A 6,000-nucleotide genomic window follows, 5' to 3' on the forward strand; every position below is an offset into this window, starting at 1 on the left:
TTTTGAGATGCGTGTCTAGCAACCGAGAAGTGGTTTTATGTAATGGCGTGACTGGTGTCCTGGAATGTGTGGTCCGAATGGCGTGTTGGGGGATGTTTGTAATGGGCTTGTGACTAAAGGTTTGCATCACTAAAACCCCTGTCATTCAGTTCTGAAGATGTCTCTTGGTTGCTGGATCTGGCAGAGAAAAATGTCATTTGAGTTTGGGTCGGGGGGGTTGACTGCTTTAAATGAACGTTTTCAGAGATACGTACATTAAAAAAGAAACTCTGAACACTGAGCAGGAACAAACAAGTTCAGATAAACTTTTTCTCATGCAAACCTTTCCTGTACTTAGGTTTTCTAAAACACTTCAGTCTATTTTACCTCTTCAGAAGGTCTAAGGTCCTCGACCATGTTGAGAAGTAGAGAGAGGTAGGTTAGAGGAACAGCTAGTCCTGCTGGTCTAAGTGTTTTGCATACTACTTTTAATCAGGCTGCAACATCTGGTCCAATCTTTGTGGGTTCAAAGATTTTTAGTACAGATTTGGGCAAGGTTCACCTCTTTCTCTTGTACTACAGTGAAATTTCAAAATCAAATGTCCTGAGATGCTGTATCCCAAATTTTTTTAATTGCAGCATTTTTTGTTAGATTATTAGATTAGATTTAATCTACTAGATCAAATAGATCTAAATTAGATTATTTTAAAAATGATAATAATCTGAAAATTAGTATCCACGTGTTTATGTTAAAGAAATGAAGTCAGAGGTTCAGGAGTCCTTCTGGTCATATGGAAAGATGGTAGCAGATCTGGACTTTAAATAGAGATCTCTCCTATTCAGTTAAAAGCTCAGATCCACGTGGGCCTGTTGGGATAATGTGTAGAGACTTTTAATCAGTCTTTCCCACAGCTGCTGTGTCATACAGCGTGTTGCGGATTGCAATTTAATTAGGGCTGCAGCCAACCCAGAGAACCATTTTCTCTGTTAAGCCCTGGTCTGGAGCAGCAGTACGTACGCGGCCACTTGGGGTTAAAACCCGCTTGGTCGTGCTGGTTTCGGTTCCTGAAGGGCTCGGGGACCTCGCTGGGCATGGGCAGAGGCTGCCTATGAACTAGTGTCATTCTCTATTTCAGGGGTGGAGTGGTTGGGTGTTTCTTGCTGTGCAGCCTGTGGTCGGCTGTCTAAGACCATGCCTTGTCTTTGTAACCTGAAGAGTTAAATATTTAGAGAATCTCAGTAGTAGATGGTATTTCTGTCTTTTGGGGGGGGGGGGTGTCATACTAATGTAAAATCTTGTTTTCTGATTCACACTGCAGATGTTTAGGAAATATTAAATACAGTTTTGCAAAGCTGGTCCCTCTGTAGATTAACGTTTAATTTTAAACATGTAGATTTGCAATTTCCCATATTTCCAACTGTCAATACAATCTCATTTCTGTAAGTTTTCATAGAAAAGCCCTGGAGCTTTCCTGTGAAGATAGGCTCACGTTATTACAAATCACTGGTGCTGCCAATTAACCCCACAATCTGGCATTCTGATGAAGTGCGGTTGTGAAAATTCCACCTTTGATGGGAATTCTTCCCACCGGTAGCAGTGAATTGTTTCATTGATTTCACCACTGGCCATTACTCCATCGCTTCAGAGAAGAAACTGTTATCCAGCAGGAAGGGGTGTAAGTTTTGGATAAAAGCTCAACCTCGTGCAATTAATAAGAATTTTTTAAAAGTCACACTTCATACCAAAGGCCCATCAGTGTCCAGTGTTAGAGCAGCAGTAAATGCTGAGAGAAGTCCAAGAAACTCAACACAGATGTAGTAACCGTTGGGGTGTGTGCTCCTTACTTCTGACAAACTAAGAGCAGAAAAAAGCTAACTCTTAAACTTGCTCAGATAGCTCGATGGTTTTCATGTTCCTGTTTCTGCTGGTCTCCATGCGTTACCAGGTACTGCCTCTGAGCAAAGGGACTGGATAAAATGAGCAAAACCATGGAGAAACAGTCTCTTCACCCCATGCTTCTGAAGTTGAAACAGTATGGTATTTGAAGGAAAAGAATTTGAAAGACCTTAACTGGTCTTTTTTAGCTTTCTAAGAATGTTTTAACCTTTGGTACAAAGTGCGGGCATGATCTCATTCCAGCAATAACTGAAAACAATACTAAGACTATGAATCCTGTAAGTACCTGTGCATAGAAGCTGCGTTCAGGGCATTAATTGCCAGTTGTTGGGAGTTCATCCTCACCTACCAGTGCCATTAACACCTTGTAGTGGTTGTGACTTAGCAGGTAAGATATTTATTGCAGGAGAAAAAATGCTTTTGCTTGTTTTCTTGCTTATGTGTGTTGAGCTCTTGGAACTGTGGGTTCTGAGACTTGGATGTAAAATTAATGCAGAGTGGCCATGGTTATGGTTGCTGTGGGAACCACGGCATTGAATTTCAAGGCATAGAAATGTTGCAGTTCTCAGACATCCCGTTAATACCCTTACGTTATCGTTTAATAATATCCTTATGAAATTCAGGGCATAAAAACAAAGTATTCGTACAGTTCGTTTCCTTGTAGTTGCTGATCGCACTGAAAGTATTAGGTGAATAAAAATCAGATACTTGAATATCTCACCATGAAAATAAATTCTGTTAAAGCGTACGGGGATGCAAAATTGGAAAGTGAAATGCTCCTGGTGTTACAAGCACACGGTTTTCAATCATTTGCCTATCTCGAGGTAAAGTCCTGTTTGCTTGGAGGTGTCTCTTACCAAGACCTCAGCTCGGTGTGAGCACTGTCGTCAAACACAAACAGCAAAGTCTGTCTAAGCATAGAATTATTCCCCCCCACAGCTTACCCAGCCAAAAGGCGTGAAGTGAAGGGCTTTCACGCATGTTTCCACATAGATGGGAAAAACACCAGCCTGATAGGAGCTTCGAGACGCTTGAAGGCATGTGTTTAACTGTCCTGTGTCTGCGGTGCCCAAAGGAGCAGGGGCTGGCGGAGTGGGGCGCCTGCTGAAAAGCCGGGGGCTGCCCGGCAGGGTCAGGGGATGGATGGATGGATGGTCGGTCGGTCGGTCCCTCCTGCAAGTAAAGGCGAGCTGCAGAGGGACGTTGCAGTGTCTGCAGTGGCCACAGGGTGTCTCTCAAATGCAGAAACACGGCTCCGGTTGGTGTTCATCTGGAATATTTTTAGGAAAGAGCTCCAAGGATCTCTTGCTCCGTGCAGAGCGGTGATTTCACATTGGTTATCGGTGTTACCATCCACTCAGTAAACTTTGACTTACTGTTAAAAGCATTAGGGGGAAAAATGTACTACAAGGTACTGACCAAAGTTACATGGTTTTCAGGTTGAAAAATACCCTAATGCTATATTTAACTTTCCATTACATTTTACTGCTTTTGGAGCTGAGGTGTAGTTAAATGGTCTTTAGCTTTGCCATGGAAAACCTGTAGGGCTGCAAAACCCTTTTCCACTTCTTTGTCAAGCCTTGTTCCGTCTCCTTTCCTAGAAAATGACGACATCGGGCAGCAGGCTTTTCTGCTGAGAAAGGTAAAAGGAATATTGAACATTTAAATTCATTTCCAGCTTTTTAAAGAGGAAGAATCTTTGTCTTCCTGTTCGGAAATTGAATTACTGAAGCTATTTTGCTGTTCATCCTTTAGCAATCAGGCTAATCAAGGCTCTAAGTTGCAGCCAGCCTCTTCTAAAATAATCTGGGATCACTTGCCATTTGTATTTCACTGTATTAAGTAACTCTCTAAAGCTTTATGCCTGGCGTTTTCCATGCCTGCAGTCCGTTTTAATCTTCAAATCTCGTTGCTTGTGCTTTCAGTAGGCAAGAAGTGAAACTTCCTTATTTGCTCAGGATTTTTTTCAAATTACATATTTTGCTGCAGCTTTCACTTTTATTGTAATCAAAGTTTTCCCATTAATAGTGGCACTAGGGATTAATAGTGACTGGTACTAATATTTATTGCTGAGATGTTTGGATTCAGTGAGTGGAAATAGCGAAGCTATTTATTTCGGCCGATCTCAGACTTCTCCGTGTTCATTCTACGAAGGAGCCCTGCGACTCGCCCCCTGCTTCCTGCAGCTACGGACCCCATCGGCTGCTGCAGAGCCCTTTTCTGCGCCCCCCAAGGCGATGCCCTAAAAGTATTGGTTGCAGTGGGAGTTGTGGGGAGTGGTGTGCGCAGGGCTCGTCGCTTCATGCGTGGCCGTGCGGTGGGAGCAACAAAAGCAGAATTTTGCTGTTGGGAAGTTTGTTTCCTCATCACCAACCTGGGAGCAGCCACCAGAGCAAATTTGTTGGGTCAAATACATATATTTTAGTGGTTTTATCTAACTGACCCCTTTATGAACCTCTTTATCCCTGGCATCTAAAACTTGTTGCTTTCTCCTTATCTCCAGAGATGAGCCTTGGCTGAACCCGTCTGGCTGAACGCTTCTTTGAGCTAAAGTCTACATTCAAGGGTCCCTTTTTGAGGTCTCCTGTGGTGTCAGAGCTCTGAGTCTCTCCAGACTGGGTCTGTAAGTGCTCTTCTAGCTGGGGAAAAGAGTACAAGTGCTCCAGGGCCCCCTGAAGCGTCTCAACACTGGTCTGTGGTATAGAGCATGGCAAATGCAAAGGGATCTCCTCAGTGTTAAGTCACTGAAGTGATTCTTCAGACCTGGGGGACAGTTTAGCTCAAGTAAGTGCAAGGCTGTAGCGAGTGGTTGAATTTAGAGCAGTCCCTAGGATAAGGAGGAAGGAGAGTCATCTTTTCTGGATGACTTCAGTTCCGAGGTGCTTTCCAGACTTCATGTTAAGGCATCAAACACCCCACCAGAATGCACACTTAATTAGATGTATTCTGTAATGCATGCAGGGCCTGTACAGTGGTGGGCAACAAGCACAACAACAAAAAGCCTCAGTGAGGAGCTGTGTGGGCTCAGTGTACTAACGAACAGGGGCAGGACAGTCCTGTTGCTGTGGCTCTCCAGGGAGCAGCCTGCTCTCACTGTGAGGCCTCCGTAAGCAGGAGGAAAAGCTTGTCCTGGTCGTGTTACTGTAGGGAGTCACGTCCGTTTTTCTCCCCAATGGCCCTTTGGTTCTGCTTAGGAGAGTCATTAAAAGGAGTATTGCAAGGTGTAAAGGGAGAGATGGTGGGAGCTTACCGGTGGCAGAAGAGGAGCTCGGTGAGCACCACCTCGTGGCCCCTGGTTCATGTGGGTTTGTGTCTGGGGTGCAGCTGTACCATTTCCCATACCATCTCACGCTGTATTCGTTGGTGCAAACAGCTCTTGGGGTAAAGCTACAGCTTGCAGTGGCTGCATGGAAAGTCCCGTTCTTCCTCTGAGCTCTGTTTTCAGGGGGCTTGCAGGGATGTTTATCTCCAGTCCATCCGCTGACCCTGGTTGAAGCTAGCTTGCAGGTTCAGCAGCTACAGGGAGGACGGATCGAGCGGACACAAGCACAGGCGCTCACACACAGTGCATGGCTACGTAAGGCTTGTTTCTCTGGGAAACCAGCCTAAAAACCATGACAGTTCACAGCAGGGACTAGATCTGCCGATCAAGAGGCAGCTCTCCTTAAAAGGTCACTTTTCAGGTCAGAGCTGCACTCGGGGTGAATCCTGATGGAATAGGGATGAATTCTGCTGTGCACAAAAGGGAGCCAAGCTCTAGTTTGTGCACCTAATGACTTGGGTAACTTAAAATACCAAAGACTGCTCTCCAATTTTCTTTCTATCGCTGACATTCTGCCAGGGTGAGTGTTGCATGATGTAAGACAGATTATTATTTTTTTCCTGACTATTTTACATCTGGCTAATTCTGCTGAAGAAGCGGGGAGATGTGGAACCACCTTTGCAAAGCAGTAAAAGCAAAGGCAGTGACAAAAGCGTTCATCAAAGATAAAAATAAAAAAGGAGGGATGGGAGCCAAGGTTTACAGGGAGACACGCTCTTTATTTAACCAGCATCCAGCATCTCTGATTAACTTACTATTACCTCTACCTTACCCTCCCCTTCTGTCCTACAACAACATGTGA

Source organism: Aptenodytes forsteri, unplaced genomic scaffold, assembly GCF_000699145.1.
Source record: "Aptenodytes forsteri isolate BGI_AS27 unplaced genomic scaffold, ASM69914v1 Scaffold193, whole genome shotgun sequence".
NCBI lineage: Eukaryota > Metazoa > Chordata > Aves > Sphenisciformes > Spheniscidae > Aptenodytes > Aptenodytes forsteri.